The sequence below is a fragment of the Parasteatoda tepidariorum genome, chromosome 2 (genome assembly GCF_982258835.1).
Source record: "Parasteatoda tepidariorum strain Cologne lab strain chromosome 2, Ptep-v5.0, whole genome shotgun sequence".
NCBI classification, from domain to species: Eukaryota; Metazoa; Arthropoda; class Arachnida; order Araneae; family Theridiidae; genus Parasteatoda; species Parasteatoda tepidariorum.
The window spans coordinates 10,025,809-10,049,620 of record NC_141756.1 but is presented as its reverse complement, the minus strand read 5'-3'; the positions used below and the strand labels follow the sequence as shown (position 1 = coordinate 10,049,620).

The 23,812-nt window shown below is 27.4% G+C and overlaps 1 protein-coding gene across 43 annotated transcripts in view; it reads right to left on the bottom strand.

Moving 5' to 3' along the window:
• The window catches only part of by (focal adhesion protein tensin), a 365,221-nt gene that overhangs the window by 65,425 nt on the left and 275,984 nt on the right, over positions 1 to 23,812 (bottom strand). The window lies entirely within an intron of this gene.

The following is a 23,812-nucleotide window of genomic DNA, read 5'->3' as shown; positions in this document are numbered from 1 at the left end:
GTAGATATAATAAATAATGAGTAGGTTCCCTTACAAAGATTCTAAGATGGTAAAGCGTAGTTAATAAAATGTCACTAATTCAGTTTTAAAAAAAAAGATGATACTAAGAAATGAATGATGGGCTGAAAATTAATGAATGAAGCGTTGTAGAAATGTTACAATAAATACTACTTGTGGGTGAAAACATTTGTCAACGTAAAGACATGAATGAACAGAAGACATGCGTATTGAATTACATCTGCGCAGCTGTCGTTTCCGATGCACAGGTGTAATAAAAGAATGTTCTACAAACATTCTTACCCTCTTTATTAGACTATCAGAGTTTCTATAAGCCGCAAAACTATTATTATAGCGAGTACACATACGAATTATTATAGCAAATACCCATAAATGTTATAGCGGGTGCACATGATTATTGTAGCGGGAACACATTAACTACCATAATTATAGCGAGTACATAAAAAAAATATTACAACGAGTACACCTTAGATACCACTATTATAGCGAGTACACATTAGCTACCATTATTATGGTGTGTACACATAAGATTTATTATAACGAGTACACATTAGCTACCATTATTATGGCGTGTACACATAAGAATTATTATAACGAGTACACATTAGCAACCATTATTGTATACGAGTACACATTAGCTACCATTATTAGAGCGAGTACACATTAGCTACCATTATTATAGCGAGTACACATTAGCTGCCATTGTTACAGTGAGTACACATTAGCTACCATTATTATAGCGAGTATGCGTAAGAATTGAGCTATTCTGGAACATTGATAATTCTTAATTATCATGCTAAAGATATTTTAAAATGTTCTTTTACGATGCATCGTGTGATAACAGTTTTTGTGATAAATATGGAATCAATGATAATCTTCTACAACGAAAATACCACGATCATTATCGGCAATGATAAATACCAAATACGATAATGCCGTGATTATTATCAAACATTATAATTATCGTATGCCACAATATAGCGAGCATTACCGACACACTAATAGAACCTCTCTCATCCCGTTGGTGAATTATATAATAGTAAACAACGAAAATAAAAAGTAATGGCGATAATGAATCTCTCAGTCTGATATCAACATTTATATCAATATATTAAATCTTATCTTACAAGACAACAGAGACCCTTTGAAAAATAATGGTAATATATTTAAATTTTTAATGTCCTTAGTCATCCTTTGAATACTCTCTTTCACTAGATGTCCAGAGCTGTTGTCCCCTAGGCCCTTTTTCTGAATGCCATTAGCTACATTTTCAAATTTTATTAATAGAATTGTTTTAAATTTTTTAGGACACCAAGAGCATATTTTTTTAGCGCATGCAAAAAGAGTTCGATTGCCTAATAAAAGTTATGAAACATAGTTTAAAAATGTCTGGTGCAATTCTGCAAAAAGTCTCTGTAATTTCTCTAAAAGTTGGAATTTAACACACTCTCAGACTCAACCAAGTTTTCAGAAGAAGTAGAAAATAAATTTTAGAATTTTTAATAAGTCTGATTTCGTTTTATATACTTTTTTAACTTTAGAATGAGTTTTCTTTGCTTGTAAAATTTTGACTGTCATTATTTAATTTAATTTACATTTAGATGTTGAGTTGTCGTGGCTCAGGGGATAGAGCATTTCCTCTCAATGAGCTGACCCAGGTTCGAATCCCAGCGATGGTCAGTCGACACGAATTCCACACCCGGCTCGCACCGATCACAGTGCTGACCTATTGTAGTTTTTATGTGAATGTTATAATTAATGTTATGTGGATGTTTGGCAGTTATTCCTTAGTGGTCGACGAATCATGAATTAGAGTCCCCTTGCCGTCAGCCTAACAGAGGGAGGGTTTCGTGCATTTCATCTCCATTTAACGCAAATCCGGGTTAGTTCCATCAAAGAGTCCTCCACGAAGGCAAATTTCTCCTAATACTTGATCCAGGAGTTCCCTTGTCTTCTGGATTGGGTTCAAAATTACAAGGCTATGGAGTTGAACATTGGTAGTCGTAAACTCAAAATTGGGTTGGCTGTTCAACGACGGTTATAGAATGCAGGGCCCACGCTAAGCATTCGCCTTCTCGCAGAATGCGATAATTTGGCGAATAAAATTGTGTTTTGGTGGAAGTTTTGGAGAATGATTTTTTTTCTAATGGAAAGAAAAATATTTATTTAACTCGATCCTAAAAATTACGTCCAAACGAATTTTTATAAGCAAATCAATATTTTTTTATTCGATTATAGTAATTTTCGTAACATGGGCAGCATAACTAATTAGAATTGAGTCCAAATAATATAAGCCTGAAACAAACTACCGTAAAATAGTTTTATATGGGAAAAAAATTAATCACAAAAAATTTTTAAGATTTGCATTTAGCGAAGACTTTCGAAAATTGGCCAATACTTTTGATATTTGGTAATTTACTAGCTAATAATTCGAAATCCTTTAGGGCGAGCCCTGAAATATAAAATAAAACATATTCAGATGTTCGAAATATTTCCTGGAAGATAATTGTGCTGAAAACCGGTATAGAATTTTAGAGGAATTATTAAAAAACACTTCTTTGCCGTAAACAGTGATTTATCAAAAACAATTCAAGGTCTATTACTGTTGTTGCTGTGAATCGTGTCGAATATTTTCATCATTCAGTAAAGTGAAGAGTTCACGTGTATAAAAAACACTAAGGGAAAAGAAAAAAGACGAGAGATTTTACACGTTTTTATTTTTTTTATTTTTAACATTAATGTTTCATAATTTGTATTTATAATACAAAATGGCAACTGGTTTAACAAAAATATACTAAAACAAATAAGATAATTTAATGCTTTGTAGCTATTTCTAACACATTTTACAACGTAAAAAGACATAAATGAAGCTGTACACTTGTTAATAGAATATTTCTTCAAAAGGAAATAAATTTTAACGAGGAAAGAAAAAGTAGAGCAGTAGCTTATGAAAAAAATTATTAATATTATGTAAGTAAATAATTGGTTTCTTGATTTATTTAAGATGCTCCATGCTTTAAAGCATTTAGTCATTAAAAAAAGATATAAGAGGCCCTATAGCACTGTAGAACGCATTATTAATTTTTATTTATTTATTAATTTTTTGTAGCTTTTCGCTAGTTCATTGATGACAAGATTAGGCCCTAATTCCAAAAGTTACTCCAGCACACAGGGCAAAAGGCTCTCAAGAATAGTACAAGGCCAGTTTCCTGATTATCTTAAAGCACCAAATAGCCATTATACTCACCAGACTTGAATTCAGTAATTTTTCAGTTTAGCTCGATTTAGGAACTAAGATTTGTGCATGATTATAATACACAATAATGTAAAAAATTCTCAATATCATGAGCGATTTTAAAACATTTTATTAGAACTATTCTTTATTAAAATATATAATATTGTCAAATGTTTTTATGCTCTATTTTATAAGAGAATTGTTAATTCTGAATATTAAAATACCTTTTCGTGAGGACATTTAAGTAATAAAAAAACTAATTTATGCAAAATAAAAAAGAGAGAGAAATGCCTGAGAAAACATGAAATAGGCATTTTTATAACTGAAAGAGTTTCAGTTGATCTCGAATCCAAGACAAAAATTAAAGAATTTCACAAATGTTCTTCTACTAAAACTCACAATAGTAAAGCAGATATTTGTGTTAAGGCTGTTTTTCGAAGGCTCCGTCGTAATATGAAATGATGATTTTTTGCAACGAATAATATGCTATTTTTATAACTGCTGTGAGTTTGCAACTGTTACTCATGACTGTTAAGTCCAAGTTTAAATTATCTAAAGCTAGCACCGTCTATGCTTATTTTGAAAATGGCGTAGAGCGTCAATATGGAGAAAAGCTGCAGTTTTCTGAAAATGAAAAGCGTTTGTTGTCTAATTTTTTAATACTGTTTAAAAATTTTCGCAAATGCTACATTTCCCGGGCTCATAAAAATGTGCAACAACTGAGAATAAGGCAGTAATTTTGATATTTTCATCTAAATGGAAAAATATCGCCAAATTGGCGATTTTTAAAAAGAGTCTAATAATTTTCGAAAAATTTAAGCCCAGATAATTAATTCTTCACGGCAACATTATATAGTCTAAGGACATCGCTTTGTTTCACGTGTGAGGCACTTAAACTATGGATTTTTTTTTTTCCTTGGCGACAGAGCTTCGAAAGACAGCGTTAAACATAAATTTTCTCTGAAACAATGTTAGGCAGTACAAATTTCATTAGTACTGTGTTTCATTATAAAGAAAAATATGAACTGCATCACTCGGGCATATAATAATAACAATAAAGTCAACAAGCAGGGAAGGAAAAAAAAGATGTGGAGTTTAATCATGCCTCTCGATGATTGTACCATCTGCCGTAATCGCGGGTGGCCAATTACTCGTAATTAAACACGAAGTAATCGAGCCATCTCCCCCCCCCCTTCTTTTAGCTTGATTGGACTCTTTGGAAGCAGGATTTATGGCTTCAGTTTCTGTCAACTGTGACTGATTGGGAATTTCATAGTCTTTACCAACGGGAGTTTTCTAAATCGAATTTCAAATTTTCACTAATTACTCGAAAAGTTGTACTCTAAAAGAGCTAATAGACCGATTCCAATTATACGTCTAGGTCGGAAATTTTTAATTAAATTTTATCGGATTTTGAAGAAATAATGTTTTTGTTTTCAAATGTCTTAATGTCAGTAGCTTGTGATTGTTATTGCTATAAAAACTAAAGGTAATATTTTTTTAAAAATTTAATCACTATTATCCATGTTACATTTGTGGCTATGTTCAGTTCCTTATCCTTGTAATTCTGAACGAAACCCAGAGGACAAGCGAACATTTTGTTCAAGTGTTTAGTACTATTAAGTATTATGGATACTGTTTCCTCTAAATTTGCTGTCTCTTACATTGGAATGTTATAAATCCATATTTATTAAACATTTTAAGTATGTTTATTCAAAGATATGCTTTTTGTACCTATTTATATAAACTATTCAATAAACGACATTAACTGATAATCGAATTTTAATCTGATTCTTAAACCACAATTTACTAAAATTTAATCATCACTTAATCATTTAAATCTATCTCAATTTAAACAATTTTATCATTTAAATGTGTGCCATTTAATAAATTTAATCTTTTAGATGAATGTTCATATAACAAAAACTTTTAAAACTGAAATTCTATAATTTAAAAATAAGTTAATACATATATGTGTTGTTCTAAACATAAAAGGCTTCAACTCATATTTTTATATTATTCCTTTATCTAAATTTTTTTCTTAATTTATTATTCTAAACTAAACGCTCTTTCTCACATTTTAATATTCGTTTAATCTATTTTTGGCTTCCAGTCATGCATTAATTAACATTTTTGATTTCCCCCTTTTATGGAATCGCGAGAAAGACCTTTTCCCTCGACCTATTTAATAGACCAATTATAATTATTAAGATTTCCCTTATTCCCTAAACGAAACATTTATTCCCTATCTGTAAACGAAATATTTATTTTATTCAGAATGGAATATCTGCAAGTGACGTAGTGTGGGTACCTCGATCCTGATTGGTTGTTGAAACGTGGAATTGGTTTACGTTATCAATAGTTCTTTCCATTCTATTTCGAGTAAACCAAGCCCCTCACGCATCAATTTTAGTAGATGATACATTCTAAACAAAGATTATTTCACTATATATTTCTTACTTAATCCAAAGACATGTGGAACATAAACAAACTAATTATGCATCGAAGTTGCCAGGTACGCAAAACCAAAATACATTAAAATACATAAACAAAATAATAAATCTAAATTAAGTAAAAGACGTGGAAGAAAAATAATTATATTTCAATAAATTAGATTTGTGATATAGCACTGTATTTAATTAACTTCACGTTAATTAACATTTCTACTTATACGGAGAAACTTAGCTCAACTTTAACACTCCGTTTTGCTTATAAACGATCAACTTGCATGTGTGGGTATTTCTTCTTCTAGAAGTGCAAGTACCCAATTGCTAATGAAATTGACTTAATAAGTCTCGATAATCCATCAAAATGAAATCGGTCATTGAGACTTCCATATAACAAAACAAAAAAATAAATAAAATAAAAACCGCTGGTGCTATAATAGCTTCTCTTGTTCTTTATGACTTTTAATCTTGCCATAAAAGAAAAATATAATTGGGAGGTTAGAGATTTACGACAAATGGTTGAGAACATAAAAATAATCAATAAAACAACCCAATTACTCCACTTTTTTTAAAAAAGAAAATAATTTTGTTTATCTAATATTGTTGATCATTTACAGACATAATAGATAGAATCTTTTCTAAAAAAATCCTAAAATATCTTAAAAACCTAAATGCATTTTTACGAATAATATATTCAATACATATTGCGGTTACATTAAAATAAAATAAATGCTAATTGATTACGATGAAATCGTTAAAAAAATGATGGTCTTATTGTATTTATACACAGTAATAATATTATTGAAACTCTCAGATTTCTAAGAAAGATAATAAATCCTTTAAATTATGATTTCCCAAAGTATTCCATAAAAAACCAGTTACCTGGGTAATTAGGTATTATAAGAGTTATGCTTCAATAAATGCTTTCAAATGAAAAAGTGCAATTCAGATAAAAATCTTTTTATTTTTTGCGGTCAACGAATCGAATTATTTATGAACAGAAAAGTTTTCAGTTGTATTCTTCTTCTTTGAAATGGGATTTACAATAAAAAATTTATTACATTTAAAAAAAAATTTTATCGATATAGATTTATGACTAAAGGCATAATCGATAACGACTAGAAAAAACCGTTTGCTTTTTATTTAACTAAATGAAACCGCTGAGTGGAAAAAATAAACGATAAAATATTATTTTAAACACTGCTCCATAGAATTCAAATAACGCTATAAAAATTTTCGAAAAATGAGTTTTTTCCTTCCATTTAGAATTATAATATGTTTTTATATTGAAAAAATATTCCAATGCAACTTTGAATGATATACGAAGTGAAAATAAATGAAACTGTGAAAGAAATATTTTCCTTAAAATATTATTTTTCTGTAATTCGTCATTTAGTGAAAGAAAAATAAGTAAAATGGCGATTTTTCAACTCAACCATCGAAGGGAGAAATTTTTAAATTTGATTTTCATTATATTTGTTAAATTTTTACAAATAAATTGATGATTTATATCTATTATACTCGACAAGTAGTCACATACAGTCGACATCCAATCAGAATTTAAAGAACTCCATTCAAAAAATTTTACTCTAGAATTTTTCATTTTTTCTTTCTTTTTTTTGAATTAAGTGAAGCAATATGTTAATAGTAAAATGCATACTTTTGGGCAAAATAAATTAGTATTATACCTTTAACTGTTAAAAATATATATATATCGGTTTTTATTAATTTTTTGAAAGATCATTTAAATCTCTCTTTGCAAGTTTTAACAAAAAAAGAAAAAGAAAAAAAAAAGGGAAAAAAAAGAGTTTTAAGAATATTAAAATAGGCAAACAAACAGTATTAAATTACACAGATAAGGTCACCGCATACACATATATGTATGTAATATAGAATGTCTCATACGAGTCTTTCTATATTGAATCATAAGCTTAAAATAGATTTCTCTTATTAATTTTAAGACTAACAAAGTCATTCTTTCACAAAGAGCCACTAATATTCAAGATTCCAATTAAAATGTTAATTAAATTATTATTTATTTAAATTTCTACATTTAATGGGTAATAGTTCTTAGAAAAATACTCATTAACCCCTTCCTTCTCGCTCCCGTGATAATGAATGGGTGAGGTTTCGCCCTCTATTTTTCGCTACCGTGATATTTCCGGGCTGGAGTGTTCAGTAGTAACGTGCCAATAAGAATAAAACTAATTCATTTCTTTTTCCCGGAAAACATTTTATTTCTCATTTCGCACACCAGATGGCATTACCAGGATATTTTTAAGGTAATTGTAGATAGTTTATTTTAAACTAGATGTCAGCAATAATCAAATTCGTGTATTTGTGATATGTGATTAAAAAAATATTCACTTTTATGACCGTTTTCCTGAAAATTAACCGATCGTTAAGGGGTTAAGAACGTCCCAAAAATTCCCTATAGTCTAAATGGCGTCATGTCTTTGAACAAATAAAATCTCAAAATTTTCTTGCTTGAATGACATTCGATTAAGTTAAAGATATTTTAGCATTCAATTCCCTTTCAGAATCCCTAGATAAATTGATTGAACCATCCAAAATGCGTGGCTTTTTCATATTTTCATGGCTAGATAAATCTGAGCCAAATTCAAACATTCCTGCTAAGGGAAAGTATCAATGATGGAAAGCTCCAACGTAAGCTTAATATTAAATTTTTTTAAAAAAGCCAATTTATTTGAATAACCTAATTCTTTAGGATACTCAAGCCTTTGAAGACATTTTATTTCATTTATTTGAATTTTTTGGGGAAAAAAATCCAAAAAAAGTTCTAAGTCATTAAGTGTTATTTCTCCCAATTTAATAGAGTGCAGTTTTCATTCAAGAGTATTGGACAAATTAACGCTGTTCTTCGTAGCTCTGTCGCCAAGGAAAATAAAAATGCCATAGTTTAAGTGCCTTACACTCAATGCAATGATTTTAAATAATATACATAATCTTGCCGTGAAGAATTATCTGGGCTTTAGAACAGACAAATAACCTAAATATTTAAAAAGCTATTAACCTTTTTTAAAAATGGCCAATTTGGCAACATTTTTACACCTAGATGAAAATTATCAAAATGACTGCCTTATTCTCAGTTTTTTCAAACTTTTAGGAGCCTAAGCAATGCAGCATTGGGGTAAATTTTCAATTATTAAAAAATTAGACCACGAACGCTTTTCATTTTCACAAAACTGTGGCTTTTCTCCATATTGACGTTTTGCGCCATTTTCAACAACAATTTCAAAACAAGCGTAGACAGCTAGCTTTAGAAGTTAGAGCACAATAATTCCAAGCAGATGTTGCATTCTGCGCCAACACGAAACAAAATTTTAAGACTCATAATAATAAGGAAGCGCCGTAATAAATGTCGTCAATGATTTCTTCACTTCATTTTATTCTGATTTGACCTTGACTATATGACTAACAATAAGCCGTTTAAAAATACGACACTTAACTATTTTTAAATTTCCGATAACACTCTACAGGTGAAATCATTATGAAATCACTGCCAGATTTATCTTTTAAAAAGTTGTCTAAAAATAACACATTGCATTAACCGGAAATTCTGTCATCATTATTCTTCCACTGATTTTTAACAGTCAACTTCCCGTCTATTTAAACAAAACAAAAAAAAGTCATGAACTATTAGTTAAATAGTAGTTAATAAATATACTAGTTAAATATAAATATGAATCCCTTTAGCTCTGACTGTGTTTTTTCTTTTGAATTCGTAATAATTTATTCAGTTAAAAATCAAAAAAAAAAAAAAAAAAAAAGATTCGTTCTTCGAAATAAATCTAATAATTTCACATTAAATGAAAAAATTTTATTTCTCTTTACATTGTTCCACATGCCTTGAATTATTTTTGAGCTACGTTCAAACTATATTTATGAAAGATTGTTAATTCGAAAATAATGTAAATTAAGAATTGTTTTTTATACTTTTCTTGTTAAAGTTGACGAATTTTGTAGCAATTCATTGAATTTAGGGCAGAACAATACCATTAAAAAAAAATTTTCGCTTAAGCATATAAAATAATTTAATAATAAATACAAATATAGTTATTTATTTTTACATTAATCTACTCGTTTTAAAGTATGCATCGTCAAAAAATGGATACTCAAATATCACGAATTTTTCTTCGTTTTTGGTGAAACCATTAACTAATATATGGCTCAGAGGAAAGATTTCATCTAAGTGACGAAATAACTATAATACTTCGAGGAAACCGATTTCGTCAAAATTAAAGAAATTTTCATCATTCTATTTTTTTTTTCTAAAAACAAAAACCCTCAACGTGACCAAGGCATCTTCCTTGGCTAATAACCACTATATAGTGGGCACTATATAGCTAGCACATCACAACAAGGGTAGATAGAACAATAAGATTAAATACATCCATAGCCGAACCTCGGATCTACCGGGTACGAAGCCAACTCCTTGACCACCATACAACCTATCGGTTAAATTTGCCACTTTATTTTCGCTTATCTAGTATTCATTCTGGTTAACAATGTTCCACAATGCATTACGATGAGGTTTCGAGTTGAAGAAACATTTTCCTCATGATTTTGAGAGTGCAAGTTTCATCGTAAATCACGTGATTTCGTGACGAAATACTGCTCAAGGATTGCTGACTTTATTAAAAGTTTAGAATTTTATTTTTGAAAGTATGTTTAAACTATATGAAAGGTATATTCGGACTATGTTTATGAATCGTTTAGCAAAGTAAATAAGAATATAGATCAAATTAGCTTAGAATGATTTTTTCTTTCTTTTTTCCTGTTGAAGTTGAAAAATTTCTTAATAATTCAGAAAATTTAGGAGAAAACACGATTTTTTTTCTCCGAAAAATAATTTGTTTTTCAAAGTGAATGGAATAATTTCATGGGATAAATTATGAACACGTTCATTTTCACATCATTCGACATGCTTTGAACTACATATATTTAAACTATATTTGAGCTATGTTTTAAGTAAGTGAAAATTTAAATAAGAATATAATCAATTCAGTTTAAAATAATTAATATTTTTTTTTTAAAGCCAGTGAATTTCGTAATAACTCATTAATTTTAGAAACGAACACTATAATATTAATTTCCTAAGTAAATAGAATGAATTCATGGTAAATAATATCATATATTTATTTTCACATTATTTTACATGCTTTGTACCATGTTTAAAACATTAAAAAAAACAGTAAATAAAAAATAATTAATAAAACAAAACTCACGTATAGTAATTACGTAATATTCCTCTCGCTGTAATACTCCTATATTCTTATATTCCTATATTTGCTGAAGACGGAGTCGGTAAGAATTCGTCAGTTTTTATACAATTTCGTTTCAAATTTGAACAATATATTTATTACTATTGTAATTTTCGTTCCATGTAGAATAAAAGTTTCCTAAAATATATCATTTAATTAAAAACTAAGAAAGCAGCCGTCAATAACATATATTTTTAAGTTTTACTTTTCCCCAGTTGCTAAGTTAAGCTGAAGCTATAATTCTTAAAATTATAAACTTTGTAACTCCGGCTAATTCGAATTATAATAAGTTTAATTCATCTTCTTTAGATGTATTGTTTGAACTATTACTTTTGCCTACAGCCAATGATTACCAAAAGCGACAAATGAAGCTAACTAATGGAATTATTAATATCGATATTAATGTAATACTATCGATTTTAATAAACGAAAACATGCATAGAAATTTTGTTTTGAATATTAGTGACAGTTATTTCCATAGTAGCGATCGTTTCGATACTAATAATGGTATCGATAACCCTACTTTTTAGTTTAGATCAATCGACTCTTAAGAACTTTTTAAACTGTTGAATGTTGTGTATGGTAATTAATCAGATGTTTAAAATATAATGATCAACTAATAATATTTCCAATCCAATGGCATTCATTCTACTATCAAGCAAACGATTTTGTAATCCAATCCACTCAAACGATTTCGAATAAAAAATTAAAAACAAATAATAACAATAAACTAGTTGTCGGGTCCCTGAGTCAATTTGTTCACGCAAATCTTTCAAGTAGTATTTCAGTCTCATTGCTAAGTAAAAAGAGACGAAAATAGCTAGTTTGAGTAAAGGTAGAAAAGAAGGGTGTGAAAGTATCGTTTGCGTAAATAAAACCACGTGTTTTGAGTGATGCAACACCCGAGAGTGCTTGATGATTCATGGAGATTTGCTGTTTTTGTGGAAGGAAAAGCGTTCTAAAACCTATCATTATTATTTTTTCCCCGGCTATTAATGTGAAAGGTTATCAAGAAAGAATTTAATACTTTTCATTCAAGTTTAGAGAATAATACTTTCATTTGAATCGGTTGGCTACGCCTGTGGTCTCCAAAATAATGCTAGAGAAAGAACATATGAATTCGAATCTCAAAAAGAGTTTGATAAGTCTAACTTTTTAAGAGAATTTCGCAATTTTAAATTTATAAATCCTTTACGAACTTCAATTTAAGTAAAACTTTTAAAAATTAATTTTTATCAACTATCATTTGCTAAATTAAATATAGTTTCTAAGTAATATCGATATTAATTAATTGCTATCGAAATAAAAAAAGGACTAAAACATATGCAGACATTGAAGAAAAAAACTTTTGTTATAACGAATTCCTTTTTGGAATTTTTTCACACTACTTAAACGTATTAATAAAGACAATCAGTAGATTTTAAATGTTGATTAAATAGTATTTTGGAGATGAAACATTTATACGTTAATAATTACAAAATTTGTTGCCCTTACATTTATGCTATAAATTGATATACGCAAGAAATAACTGAAATAAAAACTTACATAAAATAAAAATTAATTTTTGCATTAACAGAAATTTTTTTATTGATATTTATGCTTATCAAACCTTTATTTAATTACTTTTCCCTAATATAAGAAGTTTCTTATTGTATAAACAAAATTAAATCATAAATTGTGTCTTAACGTTTGAACAATGTCAACAATATTTTGATGAAAAAAATATACATCATTTTTAATTTTTTACCAGATAAATAGATAAAAATATATGTATTAGATATATATGGGTATATTAAAGGCATGCATAGATAAAAAGTTCTAAAAATATTTTATAGTACATTTTGTGATCAATAACGAATACAAAATTCAAATATTTTTAAAAAGTCTTAAATAAAGAACTTATAACAACTTATTTTTTTTATATAATTTGAAACTACAATAGGGTATTTCTTAAAAGTTATTTTCACGCCTCATCTTTAACTTCGATTTTCCACGACGGTTTTTAAAAACTGTCGACAATCTCGCAAAATTTGTTAAATGGTGTTCGACGATAATATTGGTAACTCAGCCTTACTAAAGTATTAAAAAAAAACATTTTTCTTTTTAAGTTGAATTACAGTATCGTTTAATCAAGTTTAAGAAGGTTTCAATTTGCACAATAATATATTTGAATTTTCCAACAGATTAACATTGTAGCCTATTTGAACGATTTCACAGCACAAAAAGCTGCAAAATTTTTATCAACGCAGAAAATGTTTTAAAACTATGCACATTTTAATTTTAGTAAATTGTATAAAAAAAATAATAATAAATGTGATATTTAAGTGTTCAAATTCTTAAATTTTCCTTACAATAAAGAAATGACTGCTAACTAATTTATGACTAAGTACACTTTTTTTGCAAAAGGGTAAATTAAAACTAACATATAATATTGAAAAAAAATCAACAATAGAGAACATTAATGATTAAGACTTGAAGTCACTTCTTTTCTGCTCATTTAGAACATTATTTTGAGATTTTATTTTCTCAATTAAAGGTTGTTGTTTTTTTAAATTTTAGGGTATTTTTTTAATTTTTTTTTTTTTTTGAAATTTTTTAGAAGTAGGTTCATAAGTAGAAAGCCTAGCCTTATGTGCTTTAACATTTTTTTATGTTCTTACGTAAGGGTTTTAAAAGTGCTAACTTTAATGAAAATTGAATCTCAATTTTTATAAATATACATGCTTCAATACAATCATACATTATATGGAATTTGAGGCAATAAATGATATTTCAAATTAAAATATCATTTATTACAAATGATTTTTTTTTCTATTTTAAAAGCGTCTTTAGTTGTTTTTAAAGAAATTTATTTTTTAATTAAAGGGAATTTTCGTTATATTTCATTATTATGCGGTTTCAGTTATTTTTTAGGATATTTCTTGCTACTTATCACGGCATTTTTATGAATTTTCTAGATTTAAAAATCCAAGCTTTATATAATAAAATTACTGACGAAAATAAAGTGCGATATAGAATTTATACCCTTAGAAATTCATTACATTTTGCAATACGAAAACAAGTTATTTTAAAATTAAGATTTCAGAAAATATAAGATTTTCTATCTTTACGTTAATATATTTTTATAAAATTTTTCTAAGGAACAAGAACTGTCATCGTAAAATATAAAAGGAAAAAAAAACGATAACTTATAGCTATACTTTACGTACAGAACACAATAACAAGCAACATTGACAAGAATTAACTGCAATCACTAAAGAATGAGTAGTAATAACAAGAACGGAATAAAGAGATAATAAAAAGAACATGTAATTTTAAACAATGTGCAAGCTCTTCCTGATATAACAAAATGGTCGCGACAACTACAGACATTGTCTTCAAATTGAATCAAAATGGTGCGCTTTCCTTATATATTTGTATCAATTACTGTAAAGAAGTTAGAATAAATGACCGCCAGATAGTGTTCAGAATCATTAAAAAGTGGGATATTAGCCGACGGGGACAATAGGACGCATTGTACATAAAAAAAAAAAATAGAAGACTAGCAATGCGTGAGCAGAAAATATAAAATGTTGCCAAAAGGAAAAAGAAGGTTTTTAAAAAATGGCCAAAAGGTCTGTCATGAAACAGCCCACGCTCTATGTGAGCATCTATATATTTGTTCTAGGTAAGTGAAAGTCAGTGACTTTTTGTCCTTAAATATGTTTTTTTTGTTTTATTCGCATACTTTGCAAGGTCATCTAGAATATAAAATTAGTATGCGCATATTTTTTCCCTTTCATTATTATTATTACTTTTCCCTTCTTAAAGGATTTCTATTTTGTTACTCAATATGTTTTTTTTTTTAAAAAAAACAGCAATATTATTAAATAAATAATAAAATATTATTTAAAGAAATGCCATATTGTTAATTAAAAAATACTATTAATAATTATATTATAATTACATTAATAATTAATTCATTATTAATTATTTTTATTAACCATTATTAAAATAATTTTTATATTATTATTACCATTTACATAAGATGAATATTAATTGTTATTTTCCCCAAAAAGTCTACAATTTTGACATAATTATCGATTTTGTTTTAAAGATAATGCGAGTTTTTTCTTTTTGTATATTGATAAAAGTTAATTATTAGTTACACATTATCAAACTGTTGCTCGGATTGTACTAGGCATGGTATTATTTAGTTTTTGCTTTGACAATACTTGAACCATACTTGAGTCTACGTAATATTTTTAAAAAAATATCTTCATAAAAAAAGTACAAAAAATACAACTATAGTTATTTTATAACAATCATATCAAAATTATTGCCTTATTCTCAGTTTTTGAAAATTTTTATGAGTCCAAGTAATGCAGCATTGGAGTAAGCTTTTAAATATTAAAAAATTAGACCACAAACTTTTTTCATTTTGACAAAACTGTGGCTTTTTCCCATATTGACTCATGTCCCATATTGTAACTCATGACCTAACAGTCATGAGTTACAGTTTCAAACTCACAGCAGTTATAAAAATAGCATATTATGCAAAAAGCAATAATGCAATATATAATGCAAAAAAGCATCATTTCATGTTACAACGGAACTTTCGGAAAAAAAAGCCTTAAACACACAGCCCGCATAAGAAAAATATATCTTAATTAGTAATTTTTGTTATTTAATTGGGTGAAATTGAATGCCAGGATTAATATCGTCGCTTTGGAGTATGTCCGAAGCAGTTGTCGAATGTTGATAGTAAATTATTTTTTTCTCACACAACATTCATGCTGAATGTTGTCAAGGTGAAGATAAGAAACAATGGAGCCAGTGATGCGCTCTCTGAATTTTATCAAATTTTTAAGTTAACATTCGCTTGACTGAGAACTTTCCGAAGAATTCAGTACGTGGATTCCTAATATCGTCATAATCCTTTTTCTGGTAAAAATTTTGCTTTTAAAAATAATCATTAAAAAAAAAACTTAATAGTATACATCAAAAAACTTAAAAAAGAATAATATTCAATAGATTAAAAAAAAAAGAATAATATTCAATGAATTACTTTTCGAAGCTTAAGAGTCATTCTTTCTGCTTCAAACAAACCAATCTACTTAAATAATATTATGCTGATTTTCAATTTTTCAATATATATTTCATATAAATTTTAATTTCAAAGAAAAGGTGACAGTAAAAATCAGAATCGGTACAGTACTATATATTTTTCGTAACAAATTAATTTGTTATGAAATTTTTTTTTTAAATTTTAAATAATTTTTTTACATAAAAGAAATAAAAAGAGGAGGAAATATCTCATCTCTGAAGAGTTTAAACTGATTAAATTTTTTTTTTACTCTTTACGAACAGCTACAATTATGACAATTCGGAGTGAGTTCTGTTGGCTTTATGTCTCGGAACCCCAATGATAGTATTCATGCTATTCAATGCATACACCAAAGAGACTATGTAATTGCATACATTCACTATTTTCACCCTTTTACAGGACTTTAGACAACTATATTAAAAATAATTAATTATTAATAAGAAAAGGTTAATTGAAAGAATTTGTTAAAGGTTAAGGTTATCAAGAGATAGATCTTATTTTGATGCGAAGATTAAGGTGAAGGCTTATACGAACTTGGAATTATGTTTAAAAATCAAAAACTTAACACAGGAAACAATGATAAAAATTCTAATTAGCACAAAATAAAACACCCAAATGAAAAGTCATTAAATTATTAATCTCATTAAATGAAAAATGGCGCGTAACGATGAAAATGAACCATAATAAAAATGGGAAGAATAGAAGCACTAATTCTGTTCTGAAATATTCGGCACACCTTGTGTATAGGGGTCATGGGTAGGACTGGGCGATATTAGAAATTATATATCGTGATATATCGTCAGTTTTGCATCGCGATATAGCGATGTATCGCGATATAGTATTTTTGAATTTTATTTACTTTAAGGCACAGAAAGTCAGATTTCTATCAAGACTTCATACGCATATTGATTTAAATCAATTTATAAATTTGAAAATATATATGTTTGCTAAAGAAAGATATTAAATAAATTGACTAAGATGTACAAATCTTACTTAAAATATTTATTGAAAAAATGTGTGTAGATACAGAATGAAATACTTGCACTTCTTTATCGTTTATAAGGTATAAGCAGTCTTAATTTAAGTTAACCCCTAAAACACCCTTAATGAAAAAAAATATTGTTATTAAACAAAAGCTGATTTTAAAATTTCAAAATATAGTTTAATTAAAATAAAAGTTAGATTGACTAAAAGCCGAAGTTTAAAATTAAAAATGTTCGAATTTTAAACTAAAAAGTAAACATAAGATTTATAATAATTTCTTAAAATTTTCGTTCTCTGAAAGATTTTTTAGTTTAAAAATAAAAAGGGAATTTTTAAAGATATCTGGCTGAAATTATTGAAAGAAAATTTTAAAAATTATAAAAAAAGTTTGTTAAGAAATTCATTATACACTTAAAACAAAGTGTTAAAAATATTTTTTTTTTTTAAAAAAGAAACTTTTTTTAACAAATCAATATTTGCTTGTACTATTATGCGTAAATAATTACAGAATTATTAAGTTCGATCGTAATGTTCAAATTCTTAATGAAGAAGTAAGCACAAGTTTTGTTATATTTTCCAAAAATGATCACGCAAATAACAAAAGATTTCTTAGTGTAAAAATAAAAAAATAAATAAAAGTGAAATTTAACAATATATTTACCTAACAGCATAGGAACAAAATTTAAAAAATAAGTTCGTTAAAAAATTATTTGTATGCTTAAAACAAAGAGCTAAATAAATTTTAGAAAAAAAATGCTTCTTAAACACTATTTTTATTATTATTTCATATAAATAATTAAATTAAATTAAATAATGACCGAATTATGAACGAAAAACAAAGTAAGGCAAAGTTTCTTAATTAAATTCTTAAAAATAAAAACAAAAGAATTGTGATATTCGGTAATATATTTAGCTAATTAACTAATAATATGAAACGAAAATTAAAAAAAAATAATGATTTTACTCTCTAATAAAACGAAGTAGTAATTGATAAAAAAAAAAAAAAAAAGAAATGAATAAAATTCGCAAACTTTTCAAATTCTTTTGAACAAATAAAGTTTATAGACTTATGTCCAAAAAATAAGTTTTGTTTTAACTTTATTTCTAAAAATAAAAACAACTCAAGATTTATAAATTTAAAATCAGTAATAGAAGCCCATTAAATTATTAGAAGTTTTATCCGAAAGGTTTCTAATAAATTAAGAGAAAGTAAAAAAATAACCTAACAAATTTATTTACTTTGTAATTTAATTCCTTATGGATGCCTTAAATTAGATTTCCGATAATTTTCACATTTAAAAATATAAAAAAAGTTTTGTCAGAAAATAAATAAAAAACTTACCTAATTAATGAAGAAACTTTTCTTTATAAATTCTTTTCAATAATAGATTGCGTTCAGAACAAGGTTACGACGGCGATCACGAAGGTAATCCCATTGAAAATAATCTACAAGAAACGATTTCAAATCGCGAAGGTGTGATATAACGATATTAGACGAACATGTGATATAACGATATAAGGTCTCAAAAGTGATTCTGATTCTACCGCTCATCAGTCAAGGCCGTCTCAACATAACGAAACAATATCGTCTTCCACAGCGCGAGTTGGCATCGGAACGTAAGAGAAAGTCCTTGCGTGTATCGCTATATCGTTATATCGTCTTCTTCACTCTACGGCTTAAATCAGATTTCTGATGCATCGCTTGGAATGAAAGTTGCTGTATCGGTTTGCCGATATAAGCGTTAAATCGATATGTGGCGATATATCGATTTATAGCCCAGTCCTAGTCATGGGTGATCGTTAACAGGAAATTATTCCCTGTTCGTGAATAGAACTTTAAGAGAATTCTTTTTCACTCTTTCGCCAAATGATGGGTTTTAAGGACATCTTCAAAACAATTTTAACGGAAGACAGCCAAATAAAGAACAACGGGTGGTTCCTTGTTTTTTCTTTATTCCGTTTTTCAGTGTTCTCAAATGAGAGAACCGTAAAATTCTAAGAAATGTTCTAGAAGTGTAGTGAATTAGTTCTATTCTTGGTGCTTTCGCGCTTTGAAGAAAATATTAGAATTTCGAAAAATAGCCACATTCATTAAAAAAAAATTTCCTTGATGTGATAAACAAAATCCGCCTATACTCCGGTTCCAAAAGGGATCATCCATCGAAACTTTAAGAACAGAAAGAAAAAAAATTAGAGTAATTTGAAAACGTGGGAGAGTGTAAAAAAATCTGCTTGAAATTTTTATTAAAGCTAATCTTATTTGAAGAATAATTCCTGTAGATAAAATAAATGTAATAATATGCTTAATTGCTTTTTCCTTATCTGTATGTGAAACCAAAAACAGAAATATGGCGAATAAAGGAGGGCTGTTAAATTAGGCATCCAAACATATTTTATAGCATCTCAAAAACAATTCAAGTCGGAATTTTTTCAAGCATTTACGATAGTAGAATTTATGGAATGAATGTTTTTCAAAAAAAATTCTTTTTATGTGAATATTTGCAAATAATTTCAAAGAAATAAAAAATATCAAAGTGCTTCCTCACAGAAGAGAGCACTTTGAGTTTTTAAAGAATTATCAATTAAAATTTATAAAAATGTGTAATATTATGTAAGAACTAAATTAGATCTTCAACAATTATTAAATTATCCTCTTATAATATTTTATGTGTATTTTTCAAAAAGTAATTCTCACTTAATATCAAAATAAGGAAAAAAAAATGCAGTTAATAAAAATAATTAAAGGCATACTAAAAGACAATCTCGGTCCATAACTTTTTTTTTTTAACTAACTTAAAAAAGTTATTTCATAAACAACGGAAAAGCTTTTTTTTTCTATAATTTTAACTAAAAATTTTAAGAAAATGAACATTTAAAGGTGGATTTTTTTTTAAAAGGTATTTGTTTAAAAAATAATTTTTAAATTTATAATCACTTAAATTCATCGCTCTCCATCAAAAAAAACTTATAAAAATTTGGTCAATTGAGAATAATCCTAACAAAGTAAATATTTGTAATAAAAAATCAGATATCTTAATATATTAGTTCAACAATTAGAACAATTACCTCAACATCAATCAGTTTTCAATCGAACTATCTTTCATAAATTTAAAGCAGGGCTCACGACAAGCATTCGTTACCTCGCCAAATGCAATAAAATCGTAAATTTGGCGAATAAAATTGTGTTTTAGCAAAAGTATTGGCGAATGATTTTTTTCCACTGTAAAGAGAAATTTATAAAAAAAATTAAGATTTGCAATTGGCAAAGACTTTCGAAAATTGACGAATACTTTTGATATTTGGCTAATTTACAGGCTAATAATTTAAAATCCTTAGAGCGGGCCCTGTAATAGAAATAAGTATCATAATGTCCGTCGGTTTTCAAAAGAAATCCAATGAAAAAAAAGCGCTTTTTCATAAAAATAAAAGAAAAAAAGTGAACATAAATAAGTCATGTGGACTTTTAAAAATCACTATATATATCTAATTAAATGTAAAAACAAATTCGTGAAAGGCACTAACGCAATTTACATAAATCTTTCTCTATCATCACTTTTCCAGAATAGATGGAAAAGTTCGAAGGGGAAAAAAGTTTACTTTTCACGCTTGAAGAACTCTCCTTTCGGACAGTTTATTTTAAGGGTGTGACAAAATCTCGGAACATACACAACAGTTTAAAAAAAAAAATTTTAAACTGATAGAGCCCACACATCTTTCCTCATATAACCTGTAAGAACACTTGCGGCGGCAATGTTACAAAATTCTTAAAGCGCGATGCCTACGCGTTTTTCTGATGTATCACAGATTGCCCAAGGATTTCTCTCAAAAAATATGCGCCTTTTTTTAACGATAAAAACTGTAAATCTTTTAGCAGTTCATTCAAAAATGCACATATGTTAAAGATTAAGCGGAGCATTTAGTTTTGAAATGAGGTTTGTTGTGTTTGGAATGAATTTTATCAACGGCCTCGTTCGCTAATGTGAATCTTATCTCTTAAGAACGCGTATTTGTCAGCAATAATTTTTAAGGCGTCATTAAGCAGTTTTTAAGGGTACAATTCAAAAAGTTTAATTTAAGTTTCAGAATGTTTGCGAAACATTTATCTAGGTCTAAATTACTTTTAACAGAAGGAGCACGAGGATTTTCTAGACAAATAATTCATAACTTTCCGCAAGGTGAAAAAAAAAGTATGGTCAAAAATACCAGAATATGGTAAAATTTACCGTGTTTCTAGATCTATAGGAACACCAAAAAGCTCATTCATTTTTAGTGATGATTAGGGAAAAATTAGCAATAAAATATAGTTTCATAATATGCGATAAATTTTATCATGATACCTAAGACCATGGCATAAAAACCATTTATTCGGTTGCATTTGTTTTTCAGCTTTGTATTTTCTACAAAATGTGAGAGAAAAAAACTATAATTTTGAAAATCAGAAATTCTGGTAAACCGCAACCATATGAAGGAAAAAAATTGCCAAATAAACAGTTTAAATAACGTACATTTCAGTTTTACTAACCAGAATTATGATTTTTTTTTTAAAACTGAAAATGCCATTACCATGCAATACGGTAGTTTTACTAGAATTTTTTTCTCCATGCGAAGAAACTTGTAGATTTTTTTAATTTTTAAATTAATTTGTACTTTTTGTATCGAATTTTCATAGCTTACAAAAAGCGATAAAATTATTTAAAAAAAAAAATTCTACGATTTTCGATCAAATGTCGAAAAGAAGTCAGATTAATTCAGACGACAATAAACTAAGCTACAAAATCGGACACAAAAACCCTTTTTTCATTCAGAATAAACGCTACCTTTTCCCCGACGGAATTGAGGTTTTGAATTGAAAATGATGGGAAGTAGCCGCAATCTGGGAGGTATGACCAAATTGCTTAAAGAGACCATTAAATATTTTTTGCATCTTAATGTTATTTCTATACATTGTGTATTTAACTCTATGTCGGAAACTGCAATAAACTTGTTCGAATAGAAACAATCTCTGTTCTAGTATAGGAGCTTTATTTTGATGTTCCGAAATGTTGTTCTTTTTTCGAATTCCAGGGTTTCACGCAAACGAACTTCACGAACATTATTTTAACTTGAAAGGCAGGAGAAATTCACACTTAGAAACAAAAGAATATTGTGTTAAGACATAAGTTTTTGAGGAAATAAAAATTTCAATAAAAAGTGAACGATATTGGTTGTTTTATGAAGCACGCATAGTCTTAAGAATTGAAATATTATGTCACGTATCTTCAACCTTGTGTGACGTGCCACACAACGACAATAGAAAAATGTTCGATTTATGACATTATAATAGAACATGTTACATATACCACGTATCAACTACCTCAGCCGAATCGGTAATGGTTCATTGTTCAAAATTCCACAACTATTGTTTACGGAAAAGATCGAAGATGCTTTTTTTTTTTATCCTATTTGTGAATTTGAGCTTTATATACTTATAACCAGAGGTTAAAAAATAGTTTTTTAAAATAATTTAAAATGATATAAATAATTAATAGTCAGTGCAAAATGTATTAAATACACTGCCCTACAATAATGGAATAAACACTTTCAGTTTCGAAGTTTTTTTTTTTTTAAATTTCTCAATAAATATTTCTTTTAGAGGATTAATTTGTAATTTTAGAGCTGTTTAGTTCCTGCGAATTTTCATACATAGCAATAAGGTTTAAAGCTTACAAAGATTTGAGGGATTAAGGTTAAAGCTTACAAAGATTTCCCAATAAATTACGAAACAGAAAAAAGCATTTTGAAACACCTTATGCCAGAAAATTAAGTAAAAAGCTTATAACTTATATAAATGAATTCGATTGTTATTTACAATAACTGCAAAAATTGTCACAAAACCTAGCTTGAATATTTATGGAAATATGAATATTTTTATTAAAAAAAAACAATTAAAAAAAACAAACAATTTTTTTGTCTTAATTTTTTTAACTTTAAAAATATTCAATGAATTTAAACAAAATTTTTGGAGCAATTAAAAAGTAATTACAAAATTATTGCTGTTCTTATATATTGCGCATGCGCGGAAAAAAAAAATTTAATTTATTTTTTTTTTCACAATTTTGTAATAAGTAGTATTTAGCAACTAATGAAACAAATCTGATTTTGCATCCCCTGTTTCCCATACTAATCTATAGAGAAAAATACGAATACCAATTTATTATTTGAGTCAGTAATTGATATTTTGGAATGTTTTTATTGAATTTGATTTATTGACGAATATTAGTCAGCAAATTTTAATTGTTAAGTTTTAAAATATTTTCTAGAGCTATTATAGTAGCTTAAGCTATAGTTTGAAAATATTAAAAAAAATTCTTAAAACTTTAAAATTGCTAATTTTAAAAACAAGGTCAAAGCATTAAAAATTTTAAAAGCTACAATAGTTTTGATAAAGTTTAGCTATGTTAAAAAATTTTTAACCGTAAATTTTAAATTTGATAACTAAGTTCTATGGATAAAATGAAACCACATATATTGCAGATATTAACTTCAGACTTCAAAATATTGGGAATAATTTACCCCAAGTAAACATAGATTTAGAATATGATTTTAAGATACGTTAAATAGTAAAGCATGATGATGATGATGTTGAATAGTAAAGCATACAAATTTTTTACATAATTTTAAAGAATGCAATTTTACATGTCAAAATATAAAATTTGAGTGTAATCGGTCGAATAGAAATCGAATTTTAAAAATACAACTTTTTTTAAAATTCGAATTC